Here is a 19083-nt window from a genome sequence, read left to right on the forward strand (position 1 = left end):
TACAGTAAATTTCATTTTATCAATTACATTAATTTCTAACTTCTGGTTTGATGAATCTTTGAAAGGGTTAAGGCAGATTACCACCATTCCTTACCCTCAGGCTCCAGGAGTTTACTCAAAACACTTTTCTTTCCTGGGAGTGTCTCCTTTTTCTACCTCTTATCAACATGAAAAGAGTCTCCACTCTTCCTTCAAATGCAGTAACAATGAGATGACTTGTTCCGTGGGTTGAGTAACTAAGGTTAAAGGGTTTTATGAAATGTTGGAAGTTGATTACAAATGGTGATAAAATTCAGATGAAATGTGTGTCTGAGATAACTTTTTACCTCTTTCTTTTCATTTCTTATTGTTACTATTTCCTGGATGACTTGGCTTTGGACATATCTCATTTTCTAGGTGGTTTGTGTTTTCCTCTTCACATTGCCTTTGTTAGGAAACCAGGTTTTAATCTCCAGATTTTCTTGCTTCCCTTAGTGGTCATTTTTACATACTGACAGTGGCTTCCATGCAAGCTTACTTGACTGCATAGGCACACAGATCCTGACTCTTTCTGAGGTCAGAAATTCACTGGTTGCTGAAAGTGCATGCTCAGTCGCTAAGCTGTGTTCAATGCTTTGCGACTCCATGGACTATAACTCGCCAGGCTCCTCTGTTCATGGGATTTTAGATAGAACCCAGGTCTCCTGCATTCTTTACTGTTGAGCCACCAGGGAAGCCCTCGTTTGGAGTGATGTCATTCTAAATGACAACTCTGTTCTTGACCCAGGGGTTGAAATCGTGTCTCCTGCATTAGCAGGCAGATTCTTTACTGGTTAAGCCACATGGGATGGCTTTGCTAATTTTACCACTTGAAACTTGTTGTTTATACTGCTACATTACCATGCTCTTCTGGTCTGTCTTTCCCAGTGACAGAGGAGACAAGTCTCAAAATGAATAAAACCATTTCTCAAGAAAGATGAAGGCATCTTCCCTACCCAGGATCATCTATGATGGGATCTTTAGCCTTCCTTTTCTCTCTTCTGTGGTTCCGTCTTCATGCTTCATCTTTTTCCAAAGTTCCTTTGCTGCTCTGCTGGATTGCATTTTCCTATTAGTTTGCCATTCCTCTCCCATCAAGAATTCTGCATCCCTTTCTATTTATACTTTGGTATTGCCTTTCATTCAGTTTATTCATCTTCTTGTATTTTTTTCCCCTCTGCTCAACATGTATTAGGATTAGATTTCTTAGCACAAGGAAATGGGGATGATCTTTAGATTAAAAACATCTCAGTGTTGCAGGGTAGACTTAAAGTAAGAGCATTTCATTCAGAACCTTCTGGTCCAGATATGAATTCTCTCCAAACCAACCCACCAGGTGGTGATCATCTAGACTCTGCTTGATTACTTTTTATGTTAAGAAACTCATGTCCTCTTAAGGCTGCCTCTTCTTTCCTGGAAAGCTCTGGACATTAGAAAATACTTCCATCTGACTCCCTGTAACTTCCATTCACTGTTGCTAGGCCTCCCTCCTAGGAATATACAGAGTAATTGTTGTTACTTTTACTTGTGATTGCTCCTCAGATAGTTGAAGGCAATTAACATATATACTCTTTGTTCTCTTTCCTGGTTTGAATATCTCTAAACCTTTTAGCTCTTCCCCATAAAGAAACATTCTTATTCTCCTCTGAGTGTGCTTGTTTTCTTTGTCTCTTGTAATATGTCACCCAGAACTTAGTATCATATTCCAGGTGTGGGCTCCATAACCAGTGGGTTTATTACCTCTCTTGTTAGACATATGGTTCCAGTTACCTATTACTGTTTCATCAACCACCCCAAAACTTAATAATGTAGAAAGGAAAAAAAACAAAACTCTCATGGATTCTTTGTGTCAGGAATATGGATAGGGCACAACAGAAACAGAAAGGCTTGTTTCTAATTCAGGATGTCTGGGGCTTCAGCTGGGAGGATTCAAGAGACTCTGGATGTGTGTGTGGGGCAGGCGGGGGTACCTTTCATGCTTGGGGCAGAATCTGGAAGTATCTTCACTCACAGGGCTGGTGCTTTTGCAGGATTGGCTTAAAGTCTGGATGCGTCTGAGAGTGTCCTCTGGAGCATCCACACACATAGCCTTTGCACCTTGGTGGTCTCAGGGTAGGTAGTCAATCTTCTAGCATGCACTCTGGCCTTCCATGTTCTCCCCAGTGAGGAGAAAGCTGCAAGCAAGGCCTCTTTTTTCCTTTTAAGATTTTTTTTTTTTTTTTTTGGATATGGACCATTTTTAGAGTCTTACTGAATTTGTAACAATATTGCTTCTGTTTTTAAGTTTTGGTTTTTTGGCCACAAGGCATGTGGGATCTTAGTTTCCCATCTAGGGATCGAACCCACACCCCCTGCATTGGAAGGCAAAGTCTTTACCACCAGACCACCCAGGAAATCCCAAGCCTTTTTTTACCTAGATGTCAAAAAGTGCTATTCCATTACACTAGTGAGCACACTATTGAGTAAGCTGGTGTTGGCATACACACCAAATATAGATCTGCTGTTTTATTTTTTATTTTTTCTTTCATTCAACAAGTATTCGCTGACTTTCTTCCAGGGGATGCAATGGTAAGAACAACAGACTCTGTCCCTGATGGAGGAAGATGTGATTAGTTGAAAAGTTATGCACACAACTGTAACTTTCCCATCTGTGTTCAGTGCTGGGAAGGAGCAAGAAGGGTGCTCTCAGGGCTTGCAGTGACGATGTGATCGCTATCAGGGAGACCAGTAAACACTTTTCTGAGGTGATCCTTGGCTGTGGTCTTGGGGATCTGTAGTGACTAACCAGCTGAAATATACCTTAGACAAAAGAAGTAATACTTGCAAAGGCCCTGTGGCTGGAGGGAATACATTGAATAGGGATGAAAAGCCAGTGTGACTGGGTCAGAGGGATCAAAGGGTGCAGGTGGGAGATGAGACTGGACAGGTAGATGGAAACTTTGCTCACCAAGTTAAGGAAGGGTTTAAAAAATCATATACATTTTATTTATTTGCTTGAATGATTTTGCTCATGGAGGTGAAATGACCAGATTGTGTTTCAAAAAGATGCCTTGGCTATAGCAAGGAGAATATAGGTTTCTCCTTTTTCTAAGCATCAGAACTAAAATGGCATCAATGGAATATATCCGATTGAACTCATCAATAAGGAAAACCTGTATAAACTTTCTTATAGGCAACAAGATAGGAAATAGATAAGTTGTTTGAAATAATGAGATTAATGTTGCTAAAATGAAATGAAATGCCGCTGCTGCTAAGTCACTTCAGTCGTGTATGACTCTGTGCGACCCCATAGGCGGCAGCCCACCAGGCTCCTCCGTCCATGGGACTTTCCAGGCAAGAGCACTGGAGTGGGTTGCCATTGCCTTCTCCCGAAATGAAATGCATTGTAAGCAAATACAACAAGCTTCTATCTAAATAAAGCCCTAACCCAGCTTTATTTAGATATAATTGATGCTTTCAAACTGTGGTGCTGGAAAAGACTCTTGAGAATCCTATGGACAGAAAGGAGATCAAACCAGTCAATCCTAAGTGAAATCAACCCTGAATATTTATTGGAAGGACTGGTGCTAAAGCTGAATCTCCAATACTTTGGCCACCTGATGCAAAGAGGTAACTCACTAGAAAAGACCCTGATGCTGGGAGAGATTGAAGGCAGGAGGAAATGGGGACCACAGAGGATTATGAGATATTTGGATGGCATCACAGACTCAATGGACATGAGTTTGAGCAGACTCCAAGAGATATATAAAATATGGTACAGGAATAAACAAAACATATTTTATGGAATAAAATATGTACAGGACAGGGAAGCAAGCCTGGTGTGCTGCTGTTTATGGGGTAGCAAAGAGTCAGACAAGACTGAGCAACTGAACAACAACAATTGACACTTGACCTTTTGTAAGTTTAAGGAATACAGCATGTTAATTTGACTTATCTTTTGCAAAATAATTACCCCAGTGGCATTAGTTAACACCTCCATCCTCTTACATAATTACCATTTCTTTTTTTGTGGTAAGAACGTCTAAGATCTATTCTCTTAGCAACTTTCAAGTATATAATACTATATTGTCATTGTTGTTATTTAGTTGCTCAGTCTTATCTGACTCTTTTCTCACCTCATGGACAGTAGCCCTCCAGGCTCCTCTGTCCATGGGGATTCTCCAGGCAAGAATACTGGAGTGGGTTGCCATTTCCTTCTCCAGGGGATCTTCCCAACCCAGGGGTCGAACCAGCATCTCCTGCATTAGCAGGTGGGTTCTTTCTCATTGAGCCACCAGGGAAGCCCATAATACTGTACTGTGAACTCTAATCACAACGCTAAATCTCCTGAACTTATTACTGGATGTTTGCACCCTTTGACCAATATTTCCTCATTACCCCTGTACCTTCTCCCAGCCCCTGGCAACCACTGTTCTGCTGCCTTTGATAAATTTAGCATTTTTGGATTCCACACAAACAATATCAGACTTTCTTCACTTAGCATTAATGTATTCAAGGTCCATCCATACAGATAGCAGGACTTCTTTCTCTGGCTGAATAATATTCCATTGTCTGTGTCTACCACGTCTCCTTCAGGCACTCATCTGTCGATGGACTCTTAAGTTCCATATCCTGCCTCTTGAGTGGCCTTCCTACCTTTTCTACCTTCGGCTCTCCTGTGTTTTCCAGTTAACCTGCATAGGGTATACTCACATCACTGATCTTCATGGAAACTCCCCCTGGATCCAGAGCTGGCCACTGAACTGATTACAACCTTCCCTAGCTCTTTGAAGTCCCCACAGTCTATACCCACCTCCCTTTATGCCTTTATTTCCCACTACTCATTCTCACACAGCCAGTGTTTCAGCCAAGCTGGAATAAAATATGTAATAATTAAAGGACCTACATGTTTTTATTTTCTCAATGGATTCTTGCTTATTTGAGGGAGATCTGGATTCCAGGCACCTGATATTCAGGCTGGATAAGGACCCCATGTGAAGTGCCCACCACAAAAGCCCCTGCCTTTCTGGGAATAATTGGGCCATCCTCATTGACCCTTCCTGGTTTCTGATTTTTACTGGCTGTGAGAATGGAAAATATTGTGTAGTGAATTGTTACAAGACCCTGATTTGTTCCCCAAAGAAGAGTTGTTCTACTTAGAAAAGGAAATAGAAGGAAATTGTGTATTTTTTTTTCTTGACAGCGTGTTTCCTCTTTGCTCATATATATTCTGTTGGGTAGAGTGTGCATGGCCGGTCACAGCAAGGCATTGAGTTCAAGGGCATTCTTTACTGGAGAGCTTGTACTAAAGAAATAAATTATTGCATTTTCCATAGGAAATAAGCCTTGTACTTTATAGTAAGCTCAATTTTTTCCAACAGTGTCATTCACTGATTTCCCTGTATTAGAGCTATGTTTTTGAACTGACAGGATTTACTAGGTACAGGACCTAAAAGACAAATTGCTCCCCTTTTATTCTCCTCATTTGTTTTGTTTTAAAAGTTCTTTTGCTTTTAAAAAGAAATCTTGTACATTTTATAGTGTCCTGTAACAGGCCTGGAAGAAGATATGTACAGTGTAACCCTCTCATCCAATATGATTGGAATCAGTACTTGGTAGGTTACTCCAAAGTCGATTAACCGAAAGTACGTGGCTGTAGAAGCAGAATTTGTGCCAGTCTTGGCTCTTTAGGGGATGGAGTGTTGACTAATCCAGTGACAACTAGCTAGACTTTGTTTAAGCTCACTTATTCTGTTTATTTTATTCCCCTTTGCCTTCTTTTTTTTTTTGTAAGTTTGAATCAGATTTCAGATCCATTATTCTGATGAGCTGTTTCGGACTTTCACATCTTTTGGGTATGGAGGAAGTGAGAGGTAAAGGAAGGAGAGAGAAGTGGGACCTGACTTTTCTACTGGTCTCTTGAGCCAGGAGCTCAGGATTTGGATTCAGGTGGCTTGGGTTCAAATTCTGGTCCATCACTTGATTCACTGGAATTTGGAGCAAATTACATGACCTTTTAAAAAACACTTTAAAGATTATTTTAAATATGTGATTAACTAATCTTCTAATTTAAAAGATTATTTAATTTTAGGTCATTGTTTCAGGTATATAACATGCTGATTCACAATTTTTAAAGATTATATTTCACTTACAGTTATCATAAAATATTGGCTGTATTCCCTGTGTTGTACTGTCTATCTCTGTAGGTTGTTTTAGTCACAGTATTTTGCCCCTCTTAATCACCTACCTTTCTTTGGCCCCTCCCGCGTACCTTCTCCCCACTAGGAGCCCCTATTCTCTATGTGTATTGGTCTAATTCTTTTTTGTTACAATCACTAGTTTTATTTTTTAGATTCCACGTGTAAGTGATATCATACAGTGTTTGTCTTTTGTCTCTTTCCCTATTCCACTTAATGCAATAACCTGCAAAATTTTCTTTCTATTTTAGGGCTGAGTAATATTCCATCATTTTATATATATCACACATCTTAATCCATTTGTCTGTTGATGGGCACTTAGGTTGCTTCCATATCTTGACTATTATAAATAATGCTGCTGTGAACATTGGGGTACATGTATCTTTTTGAATTAGTGTTTTCATTTATTTTTTATATTTTTGAAAAATACCCAGGAGTGGGATTGCTGGGTCATATAGTAGTTCTGTTTTCAGTTTGAAAGGTCCAGTTTCCTCCTCTTTAAAAAGATTGCAAGAGTGGTACATTTCTTATAGAGTTGTGTGAGGATTAAATAGGGTCTTGATGTAAAGGGCTTAATAGAAGGTCTGGCATATAGTAAGTACTCAATAAATGTTCAACATTATAATTAATTCCACTCTACACTTTCATGTAGATATTACAGACAGCCTAAACCCTAATTACTTATAGCTGCCTATAGTTACACATGGACTGAGGTGACAATTATGTATCAAACTCACCAGGGACCCTTTGTGGTGTCTTTAATATAGCTGCTGAATATCATCAAGTTTAAGAATAGCTTATAAATAATACTAAATTACATTTTAAATCTACTTATAGTTAGGGAAAATAATTTAAATTGCAGCTTATAAGCCTGCTAATCTAGAGGTTTGATGTCATATGTTGTTCATCAATTCAGAAAGTAGAATTTCTGCTGTTTGCCTCAATAGGCACATGCAGAGCTGTTCTGGCTTCTTAGAACCTATTTAGGTATCTGTTAGTCAATCCTTTTGCCAGGTGAAACTAGGCATTTCGTGTTTATTTGTATTTCTTCATTTTGGCCTTAGAAAGGAGCCCATCACACAATTGATTTACTGATGGAAAATATTTGGCAAAAGTTTTAGAGAGTGGAGCTAAGGCTCAAGAATACATGGCAATAATAAAGATGTTAACCTTGTGTATGAAATGCTCCATCCAGATGTTGCTTTGTGAAGCAGCTAGTGCTTCTGGAGGAAAAGAAGCAAGGACAAAATAATAAAGAATAAATCAGTGGGAACCAGGGATGTTTTTAGGTGTTTTGTTTTCAGAGTATCTTTATGAGAAAGGAAATTAACAACGGGAGGGAAATACTCCCCAATATGAATTAATGGTTTGTAAAGGGAAAAAAAAAATCATTCTGGAGATACTGAAATTGACCTAGAAATTGACCCAAGTACCAGATGCTGAAGCTTAACTTCAATTGGTCACTAGAAAGTTACTAACAAACCCCAGCTGTTTTCTCAGATTGCTGATTCTCTTCTTTTGGTAATGGGGTGTGCGGTATGTTGATTTAAAAATATGCATTTCCATTCCATCTCTTTTGAGAGACAGTTGTCTTTCTTTTATAAAAGAACTTGTAATCACGAGAAAGTGATGTAATTTCATTTGTTAGTCAAACATTCTAGATAGGTGGCAAGAGGTTTTGTTTTTCTGAGTTTGTAGAAATCTAGAAACTTAAATTATGATTTTAAAATCAAGTGGGAGGAACTAAATCAGAGTAAAACCTATTACAACTAGACTGATTGAAACTCTTTGGGTTTCTTCTAAATATTCCAAGCATTGATGTATTGAAGAACCTGGAAATCTACTGTTGAAAACATTGGGTTTTCATTTCCATTATTTTTTCCCTCCAGATGTTTCTTACTTTTTTTTAAACTTTTAGCCACTTGTAATTTAATACTTGCTTGTTTAAACTGAAAATATTTCTTCTATGATTAGAAAGAAATATCCAATAATGCATATTGCAAATAATTGTAACATTTTACTGAGGGAAAGAAATGACTTTGATAGAACATCAAAAACCATCTATTAATGGAGTACGTGAAGATAAAACCATTTTTCATTTGAACATGTAAAAACAACATGCTTTAAAAACCTAGAGATGCTTCCTCTAAAACACATGAGTTTTTGACATATGCTCAATAATTATAATACAAATTTTCTGATGCTTATAAGGTGTTCAGTATTGGTAAACTATATTTTCTGAAACTACCTTCTTTGCAGTATTTTGTAATAAAATTGGAGTTTAGTTTTTTTTGGCAAACCATAACAGAACTCTGTGGGGCAAAGTGATTTAAATTAACTTTCTTTTTTGTTGTTGTTGTTTTTTTGTTTTTTTTCTAATTTTATTTTATTTTTAAACTTTACATAATTGTATTAGTTTTGCCAAATATCAAAATGAATCCGCCACAGGTATACATGTGTTCCCCATCCCGAACCCTCCTCCCTCCTCCCTCCCCATACCATCCCTCTGGGCCGTCCCAGTGCACCAGCCCCAAGCATCCAGCATCGTGCATCGAACCTGGACTGGCAACTCGTTTCCTACATGATATTTTACATGTTTCATTGCCATTCTCCCAAATCTTCCTACCCTCTCCCTCTCCCACAGAGTCCATAAGACCGTTCTATACATCAGTGTCTCCCTTGCTGTCTCGTACACCGGGTTATTGTTACCATCTTTCTAAATTCCATATATATGCGTTAGTATACTGTATTTATGTTTTTCCTTCTGGCTTACTTCACTCTGTATAATAGGCTCCAGTTTCATCCACCTCATTAGAACTGATTCAAATGTATTCTTTTTAATGGCTGAGTAATACTCCATTGTGTATATAACTTTCTTTTTAAATAACTTATTGCAAAATTCCCTAAAATGCTTATTTTAAATTACAAGATTAAATAATGAAAACACTAATAAATAAATCATGCTCAGAATGGAAGAATTGGATTTGATCATTAGTATTCTGATCCAGTCTCTTTTTTGCTTGTTTCAGTATTGAAGTCCTGTTCTTAATTTTTCAGTTAATGATATTTTTAACAAAGAGATTGATAACTAGCTCTTCTTGGTCATCCAGTTCATTTTGGCATGACTGGCTTCTACCAGATGCTGACCATTCAGGATTATTCAGACATTGACCTTCGGGTCCACTGCTCAAATGATTCTACCACAGTGGCCATGTGGTTTTTTATGAATGAAGTCGCTCAGTCGTGTCCGACTCTTTGCGACCCCATGGACGGTAGCCTACCAGGCTCTTCTGTCCATGGGATTTTCCAGGCAATGGTACTGGAGTGGATTGCCATTTCCTTCTCCAGAAATAATGAAAACACTAATAAATAAATCATGCTCAGAATGGAAGAATTGAATTTGATCATTAGTATTCTGATCCAGTCTCTTTTTTGCTTGTTTCAGTACTGAAGTCCTGTTCTTAATTTTTCAGTTAATGATATTTTTAACAAAGAGATTGATAACTAGCTCTTCTTGGTCATCCAGTTCATTTTGGCATGACTGGCTTCTACCAGCCGCTGACCATTCAGGATTATTCAGACATTGACCTTTGGGTCCACTGCTCAAATGATTCTACCACAGCGGTCATGCGGTTTTATTAAACTATGATCCAGGAAGAATATGTTATCCACTTGTGGCTGAGTGGCAGATTATAGACAGGAGGCAGTTAAAATAAATGTCCCATTTCTCCACCCAAATAATCAGATCAGTGAAATCTTGGCCAAGGTAGTTATCTCAGTTTCACTCTAATTAAATGGCAGGTGCTATGAAATTCAGTGATCATTTTATATGACAGTAAATGTATTAAAGACTTTATCTCTACTATCATACACTTATTTACTTATGTTTCCCCAAATCTGAGTTTTTATGGATGGCAGTAAATATTTCTAAAACACTGGAAACCCTCCTGTCATGTATAAATGACACTAACATGCCATATATATATTTTCAACAAGGTAAGATATAGGTAAAAATATTACTCCATATGTCAAGAGAATGTTTTTGTTCTCTGTTAAAGAGTGGAATCTGTTTTTCAGGGTTGGTTTTTTTTTTTTTTTAACCAAGGAGTTCTTGATTCTAAACTCTTCCATACTTGACACAAATATTTCACTATTTTTGGCAAAATGTCAGTCTAGTGGTATTTAATCAAACCTACTGTTTCTTTTCTGGACATAGGTAAAGATGGTTTTCATGAGCTATGTACCTTTGGGCAGGTTGCTCAATGTACTCAATCCTTTTTCTCCCATTTAACTAGGAATGGTCTATCCATAATTAATGACTGTCAAGCATTTTGAGTTGCAAAATATAAAAACCTTTATTACTACTACCAGCACTATTATCCAGGGACTGATTGTTGATTTTGTAGAAGGTTCAGCCTCCTGTTCCCTTTTTTGGGGTGTTTTTTCCTGCTCCCCTCTGCTGCCTGCCCTTTGGCCATTTCACTGCTCATTAGCGCCTCCACCAGATGCAGGGCAGGCCTGGGAACAGGGTTCAACTCTGGTAAAAGGCTTGGAGGGAAGGAGGCTGGGAGTAATGACAGACATAGGGTTTTCAGATTACCTGTCGATTTGATACATCCAAGCCACCCCCAAACCCTGTCCTCAGGGGTAAATTCAGTGCAGCTATGACATTGAAATTTATTTTTTATTCATTATTCATTCTTATAATACATTTATAAAACTTTGTAATTTTCGTTCTTATAATTTTCGAAGTAAAATATCTTTTTCAGAATGCTGTTGGAAGTGAAGTCTCTTTTTTTGTTTTTCCTTAGTACTGATGAGTGGCTGCAGATCAGGCTTGGTTTAGCAAGGCTTTGTCCCTGTTCAAAGACAGAGGAATTGCACTGTCTACTCTTGGATTTTGCGACCGTATGGACTGAATCCCGCCAGGCTCCTCTCTCCATGGGGTTTCTCAGACAAGAATACTGGAGCGGGTTGCCATTTCCTTCTCCAGGGGATCTTCCCGACTCAGGAATCGAACCTGTGTCTGTTACGTCTCTTGCATTGGCAGGCAGGTTCTTTACCACTAGCACCACCTGCTGAGTGCAGTCTTGGATTAGAGGCAGGTTGGGAAATGACAGTTGTTTAAATTCTGGCAAATGGAGACTGCCTTATGAAGCAGCAGGCACCCTGTTGGGGTGTTAGAAGATCATAGAGCTCACCCTACCTCTATGACCAGGGGAAGCCATGTCGTCACATTGTGCTGTGGTTTCACTGTATTAAGCCAAAAAATGCACTTCGAGTGTCTCTTTGAACATAATATTGTGCAGAAGGCTCAGCATGTAAGACAAACAGTGTGAATAGAGAAGAAACTTAAACACTTTGGTTCACTTGTTTGTTTGCTTTTGTCTTTCTTGGCTTGACCATTTAAACTCTAGGGCTTCAGTTCTGAGACCTGTTGACTTTATGACTTTCCGTTTGTCTAACAAAGTCTTCTGGCAATATTATGGATCAGGGCTTGTGCTAGGTCCTGGGAATGTAGAGGCTAACAAAATCGGTGGAGGCTGCCTTTGGGGTGCTCGCAACCAAATAGGAAACCTGATGCCAGCTCATTAGATCACTGCTCTGTGCTTCAGATGTCGTGCGGGTAAATGAAAGCCCAGGTTTCAAATATTTTGAGCTCTTTCAAATTAAAGAGACCTTCCATAGAAGTGATTATGTTGCTTTGAATTTAACTATATATATATATATATATATATAATTTGTGAATTAGTTGTACTGGTGGGCTCAGAGTTATATTCTCATTATCACCACAGCACATATCCAGGCTAATGTCAGATGTATGATTTATTAAAATAGTTCAATTATATTTAGTTACATGTGTGCTCAGTCATGTCTGACTCTTTACGACCCCTTGGACTGTAGTCTCCAGGCTCCTCTGTCCATGGGATTTTCCAGAAAAGAATACTGGAGTGGGATTAGCTGAGAAGCTAATAGCTGAGAAGCCTATATGTAGTTAAGTTAGACTTAAAATAATTAGGTGGGCTTCCCTGGTGGCTCAGTGGTAAAGAATTCACGTGCTATTGCAAGGAGACTCGGGTTCAGTCTGTGGGTTGGGAGGATTCCCTGGAAAAGAAAATGACAGCCCACTTCAGTATTCTTGCCTGGGAAATCCCATGGACAGAGGAGCCTGGCAGGCTTCAGTCCATGGGGTCGCAAAAAAGTCAGACACGACTTACAAACTAAACAACAACAATAAAAAGATAGGTATTAAATAGTCAGATACAGGCTCCAAAAAGAAAATGAGAAAGGGAAACAGAAAGACCAGAGTAATCCTCTTGAGCTGCCATTCTAGCATACATTCATCTAGTTTTCTCTCTTTGTTCTTGCAAAAAGAATTTAATTTATATTTATCAAATAATTTAAAGATCACTAGGTGGTAAAAGACTTGATTATATATTTTAATGTTTCAGAATCGTGCTACCATTTGTATTTAAAAATTAGCTCTGGGAGGGTAGCGAGCACATTGTAGTTATCTTTTTACCCTCAGCACCTAGGACATAGGAAGGAATTCAGCAAAGTGATTAAGAGCTCAGACTGCCTGGTTCCCTTATCAGCTTATCAAGGCAAGTTGCTCATTGTCACCAGCCCAGTCTCCCTGGGTGCAAAACAGAGGTTAATAATAGTTCTCATCCCTTAGGATTGTTTCGTAAGAATTAAATGAGAAGCCTTCAAAAATTTGTATTCGTCAAGAGACAAGCACTCAATAGATCATAAGCATAGATGTTAGTATAGTTTCAGGTCCATAGCAAGACTGAATAAATGTCTGGTGAACAGAATGATAGTATTTCATTAGTGTGCATAAAGCATGGCCTTTCAGTTTTTGTTTCCAGTAATAAGTGTGGATCTGAATTGAGTTCCTTCTTTAATCAGAGGATTTGTATTTTTGGAGAGCCCACACAAGGGTTAAAAGTACAACCTGTAGGCATCAAAGCAGTGTTTATCATGATTTTGAATTCCAGCCTATGCCTTTCCACTTAAGAAGTACGCTGTGAGCCACTATCAGCCAGGCCCAATGCAGACTTTGAACGCCTTGCTCTATATTAATGTTTCCATTCGCTCACCCCTGGAAATAGCATTCTGCTTTCCAAAATAGACTCTGGCACTCTACCTTAAAAGAATTTTTTGTCACAGCTTTGGATCATCAGAAAAACAGAAAAGAGCTTTATTGGCAAAACGTCACAAGATAATTTTCAAAGATAGTTTCGGATTTTTTTTCTACATGAACTCATTTTCATTGTCTGTCTCCCATTTCCTTCCCTCCTGATTTTTAGTACTAACCTGCAAATAAAGATGAGGAGAATCAGTTGATAACTGTTTCTTTGAATTCTTTTAAGGCTGTTTTGAAGCACTTAAAGTGACACATATAGCAGTGGGGTTTATAGCTAGGGATTCACTGGGGGGAAATCTAATGCCCTAGGTTTACATCACCGTGGGCATAAGGACTTCACAGTTGGAATAACATAGGTAGCAATATCACATAACTTAGAAGTTTAAGCATTAACATTACCAATAAAGGAAGTGCAGGTCGGCCAAGTTTCTAGACAATCCAAATATTTTCAGTCTTGAGGGAGCACCCTATTGCAGGAAGCACCAACACCCAGGGAGGTATGGAGGAGCAGGGAATTGTAAAGATTATAGCTGATACTATTCTATATCAAATACCATTTGTTTTGCAGTCTTTTATCATTCTCTGTTTCAAATGATTCTGCCATCAGAGAAGACGTATATCCCCCAGTGTGTGTCTGAAGTTGATCCCAGAATCTAATTTCTTCATTACAGAATCTCAGTAAGAAAATACATTTTCTTTCCTGCCATTGTCCTCTCAGATGGCCCAACTTTAATGGTCTTTAAATTCCCTAATGGACTTCCCAGGTGGCATAGTAGTAAAGAATCCACCCACCAATACAGGGGACAGAAGAAACTTAGGTTCCATCCCTGGGTCGGGAAGATACCCTGGAGTAGAAAATGGTAACCCACTCCACTATCTTGCCTAGGAAATCCCATGGAAAGAGGAGCCTGGTGAGCTACAGTCTGCAGGGTTGCAAAGAATCAGACACGGCTGAGCACACACACACAAATTCCCTAATGCCTTTTGATGAAGCATAATTTGCAGACCTGGCTCACTCTCAGTTGGTAGATCTGGGGTGGAACTGCAAGTACAAATGACCATCTCTGTGGCCCCCCCATTCTCTTGAGAGACTGGCATTTGGTGAGTAGTGCTTCTCATACCACTGGACTTTTCGTACCACTTATGAAATCCCATAACATTTCATTCTCCTGCGCTCTTACTCAACTTTCCGTTTCTCTTCTAGGAGTAGGTTATGTTTAATTTTTACATCCTTCCATCTCCTTTCTTATCTTTGGACCATATATTGTCCATATGGATTGGATGAAAATGAACTCATTCCCTACCCTAATTCACATCCCTATAATTCTTTTCAGAGAAGTGGTATAGAGTTTACTGACTTTCCATTTGGATTTGCCATTTAGAGTGCTCATTTCCAGGCTATCAAACCAAAACAATGATTTATTGAGTCTGTATTTTTATTTGGTCATGCTCTTCCTCCAGTGGTAATCTACTTCTTTTGTAGGCATTAAAATTGACCAATGAATCAGCCAGGCTTAGGATTTTGTGTATTGTTTGCATGATATTCAGGCAGCTGATGAGCTACACAGAATTGTTTGAACTCTATAATATTATAAGCAGAAAAATGGCAACTTTGTCTAATGCATAACCAGTCTGCTTTGCTGTTAAATCCCTAATCTCAGTGTTGATCAATTGGGACCCTTTTTAGAAATTATAGAAACAAAATATCTGTTACCTTACTTGCATTGTCAAAACTTCTCAAGGATTCCTTAGTATTCACAGAGAACTCATTCATATCATACTCTTTGGCAACACATGGTTTCCTATTAATTGCATACATCATATTAATATATAGATTGTATAGTGTGAGAGAACTTGGCCATACATGGTCACAGTATGAAGAATTCCCTTGTGACTGACAATTTTTTTTTTAATGAATAAAGAATTTTCTGCCTGAGATTATTAAAATATGGTGTGTATTCAGCACTATTTGCTATTGTTTTAAGTAATATGTTATGATAAGATTTTAGACCCCCATGTGAGAAGCTGACGTTTTATATCCATAAGGCAAACACAGCTTTTTGAATCTGCGTGAAAGTTTAGGTGTCCTATTTTATGGTTTTATCTTCTCATGAATTTTTTGAGAAAATGTTTAGACTGATTTCCTTACAGTCATGAAAGTCTCTTTGGGAGAACTTACGTATGTGAAAAAGCCATCTAGAAAGGAGATTTCTTGAGGACCCTTGGTAATGGCGTGCAAGTTTAATCACTCCGCCTGTGACAGGAAGGTCTTAAGACGTTCAACCTAAATTTCTCCTTATACGGTTTTCAGTTCATTTCCTCTTGTCTTGTTCCTAATGGTGATAGAGAACATCTGGTATGTCCTTTTTCAAAATAAACCTTCCTACTTGGAGTAGCAGAAAGTGTGCACACGTTGGGTCCTAACAGATTTGGGTTTGAGTCTGGGTCTTATCTCTTACTAACCTTAGGCCGTTGTTACCTCTCTGATCCTGAATTTCTTCTTTTGTAAAGTGAGGCTGATCATCCTTCTCTTGCAGTTTTAGCTAACATGTCCGATTCCTGGTAAAGCCTCAAAATGTGGTATCTTGTATTGTTATTGTTAAAATCTGTAAAATTTTATTGTCAGCTTTTTCATTTTGTGTAATAACATTCCCGGGTCTTTCTGACAGTGTTCTTTTTTCCAACCCATTGATCATGGTTCTGGTGATCAGGTGGCTTGGTGGTAAAGAATCTGCCTGCCAATGCAAGAGACACAGGAGTGGGGGCTTTGATGCCTTGTTGGGAAGATGCTCTGGAGGAGGTAATGGCAACCCCCTCCAGTATTTCTTGCCTGAAAAATTCCATGGACAGAGAAGCCTGGCAGGCTGTAGACCTTGGGGTCACAAAGAGATAGACATGGGCAGACATGACTAAGCATGCACACACACAACCATGGTTCTAAACAAGACTTCAGATGGTATGGTAGTAGAGCAAGGTCTGCAATGAAAAGCCTCTCAGACTTCTTTTCCAACTTAATGAATTTCTAGCTGTATGACCTTGGACAAGTCACTTAACATCCTTGAGTCCATTTGCCCATATGTAAGATGGGGATGATAATTCTATCTTCTCTACCTTCCTCACTGGATTGGAGTGAGGATTAAAAAAGTCATTTATGAGTCACCAAGCACCACACAATCATAAAATGATAGCCGTAAGTGTAATCAGCAAGTAAGAAATTTAATACTTTACAATAGGGTGAAAGAAATTGGTCTTGTTACTTATGTAACTTTTAAAACATAGGTCTCTGAACTCAGCCTCACCCTTATCCTGCAGAGCAATTACAGGACATTTACTCTTTTTCTGTTTCCACTTTCATCAGCTCTTAGGGTTGGAAGGCTAAAACTGACAACTTTCAAAGATGTATGACAGACACATATTAAAACAGTTCCAACATTACAGGGCTTGAGTTTGTGTACAGAGAGGCTGAATTAATAAGCAGAGTTAGGTGCATAAAGACAGGGCCAGGTGTAATAAAGAGATGACATGACCCAGGAGGGGGGAAATGAGCAGCAGAGATCTCTGCAGCGATGGACAATTATGGAGAGGATTCTGAGACTTAAGATAGCCACTTCGAAGCTCCGAATGGAAGAACAGTGTGGTCAAACACATCTGAGTAAGAAGAGAACTTTAGGACTTCTGGGACTGCTCAGAATCTAAGTGACCTTGGAAGTTAGAGGGAACCTGGGCAGTAGAGGAGATAGCCACATTTAAGTAAATATTTACATGTTTTGTTGGTTTCATTGTTTAAATCTATCGAATATACAGTTAAGAGTTTGTAGTTAATCAAAAGCTTTTCCCCATATTTGTATTTGGATTCATCTTTTTGTTTTGTTACCTCAATTCAATTTGGTGTCAGGTTTAATTACGGAACGGAATGTGCTTAAGTTTGGGTACTAGAGAGTGGAATTTGGTTAAATATCCCTGTTGATTACTTAAATGACTCGAGAGTCTAAGAAAACTAGCCACAGTGATCCAGCTGTCCTTTTCGGATTTGTACATGCTGCCTTCCTGGAGTCCTTTCTCCCATGGCTGTCTGTGACCTTAGCCATTGAATCATGTAATCGTTTCTGGCCTCCAAAGTCAGAGATTCTGAGTGGGCAGAGTGGTGGTGTGATGTCATGTCTGGGGCATGAGCCTGTACCCTCACCACACACAGGTCCCACCCTTCCTGGTCTCGGCAGCTCAATACACAGTGCTTGGCACATCGTGAGCGCTCAATAAATTTAGCTACTTTTCCTGTCTCTCCCTGGTTCTCAAATAGGAATATCCAAATTTGAGAACACCACCATAGCATCTGACTCCCCAGTTAAAATCCATGGAGAAAGCTGAGGCAGTCGTGAGGGAATGTAAGTCTAAGAAGATGGCTGCACTGGTTTACAGCACGGCTTCTCATGAATCATAAAAAGACCTCTTACGGGATTAATGAGTTTTAGCTTAATGCAAAATTGATAAACTATGTATAATATTGTGACATTTGAAAGCATTCAGAATGAAAAATAGCTGATGGGGGTACATGTTTTGAGACTCTTGGTGTTCTACATTTTACTGACCTCACTCTGTGCCCCCCAAAAAAAGATCAGAAGGAAGGCCCCCCTCATTTGCTTCCAAATTTCTAAATAGGGAAAATATCAAACTGGAAAGGAAGCTTTTGACAGCTTTACACATTTACAGATATTTTTAAAATAAAAAATTTCTTTCTTGCTCTTTCTCTGGGTAGAAAAATTAGACCCCTTTTCTTCTTTTTTTCCTCCTTAACCTTAAATTTTAGAAAATATATTCTTATTTTTCTTTTTAACTTTTTAATTTCAGATTCACATGCAGTTACAAGAAATTATACAGAAAAATTCCTTTCTCAGGTTGTCGCATTTCCCCCTCAACAGTGGCATTTTGTGAAACTGTAGTACAATGTCCCAGCTAGGATATTGTATGAGTACATTCCCCCCAGATTCCTCCAGCTCTGTGTGAACACAGTTGTGTGTGTATGTGTGTGTTTTCAGCTTTGTACAGTTTTACCACCTGTGCGGATTCCTGTATCCACCACCAGAGGTATTCTTTCTGAAGACTGTCAGTTGCTTGAGAGTTTTCAGCACATCCGGTGATGACAGACATGGAGATGTGTCTTCTCTCCTAAACACACAGGAACTCTGTGTGACTGTAGGGAGGTGGAGAGTGGAAATCTGGCCCGTGGCTCCTGTCTGTGGCTGTGTAGTTACTCTTTCACATTCCCTCATTAGAAAGGGCTGGCTGGCCCAGACAGAATCATAGGTGGGCTTGGCACACAGCTAACTACTTGCCTGGAGTAACTTACACTTTTGTACTGTATTAAGAGTTCTGCCAATTTCAGAGGCCAGGAAGCAAAGAGTTGGCCTAGAAGTGTAACACACCTGCTTTTCCCCAGGCCACAAACAACAGGCTGACGTGAGTACCTGTTTGCCCTAGTAAGTTATACTGAAACATGTCTCCAGAGACCTGAGGTTGTGGATAAATACTTCCCCCCACCCACCCCCAGAACCTTGCTTCACACAGATATTCACTGGGGGAGATGTCCTGTTAATTGCACTTTGCCTATCTGGCCCAGTCTCCACAATGAACTATAGTAGAATCCCATTATCGTGAGACCTGTAGGAATATATACACTTGAGAATGCCACAATAAGGTGTGTATGTGTGTGTGCGCTTGTGTGCTCAGTCGTGTCCAACT

The 19083-nt window shown here is 39.1% G+C and overlaps 1 protein-coding gene across 1 annotated transcript in view; it reads left to right on the forward strand.

The window, feature by feature from the left end:
* The window catches only part of HMGA2 (high mobility group AT-hook 2), a 149455-nt gene that overhangs the window by 14190 nt on the left and 116182 nt on the right, over nucleotides 1–19083 (forward strand). The gene's annotated exons all lie outside the window — the stretch shown is intronic.

Source organism: Bos indicus x Bos taurus, chromosome 5 (genome assembly GCF_003369695.1).
Source record: "Bos indicus x Bos taurus breed Angus x Brahman F1 hybrid chromosome 5, Bos_hybrid_MaternalHap_v2.0, whole genome shotgun sequence".
Lineage (NCBI taxonomy): Eukaryota > Metazoa > Chordata > Mammalia > Artiodactyla > Bovidae > Bos > Bos indicus x Bos taurus.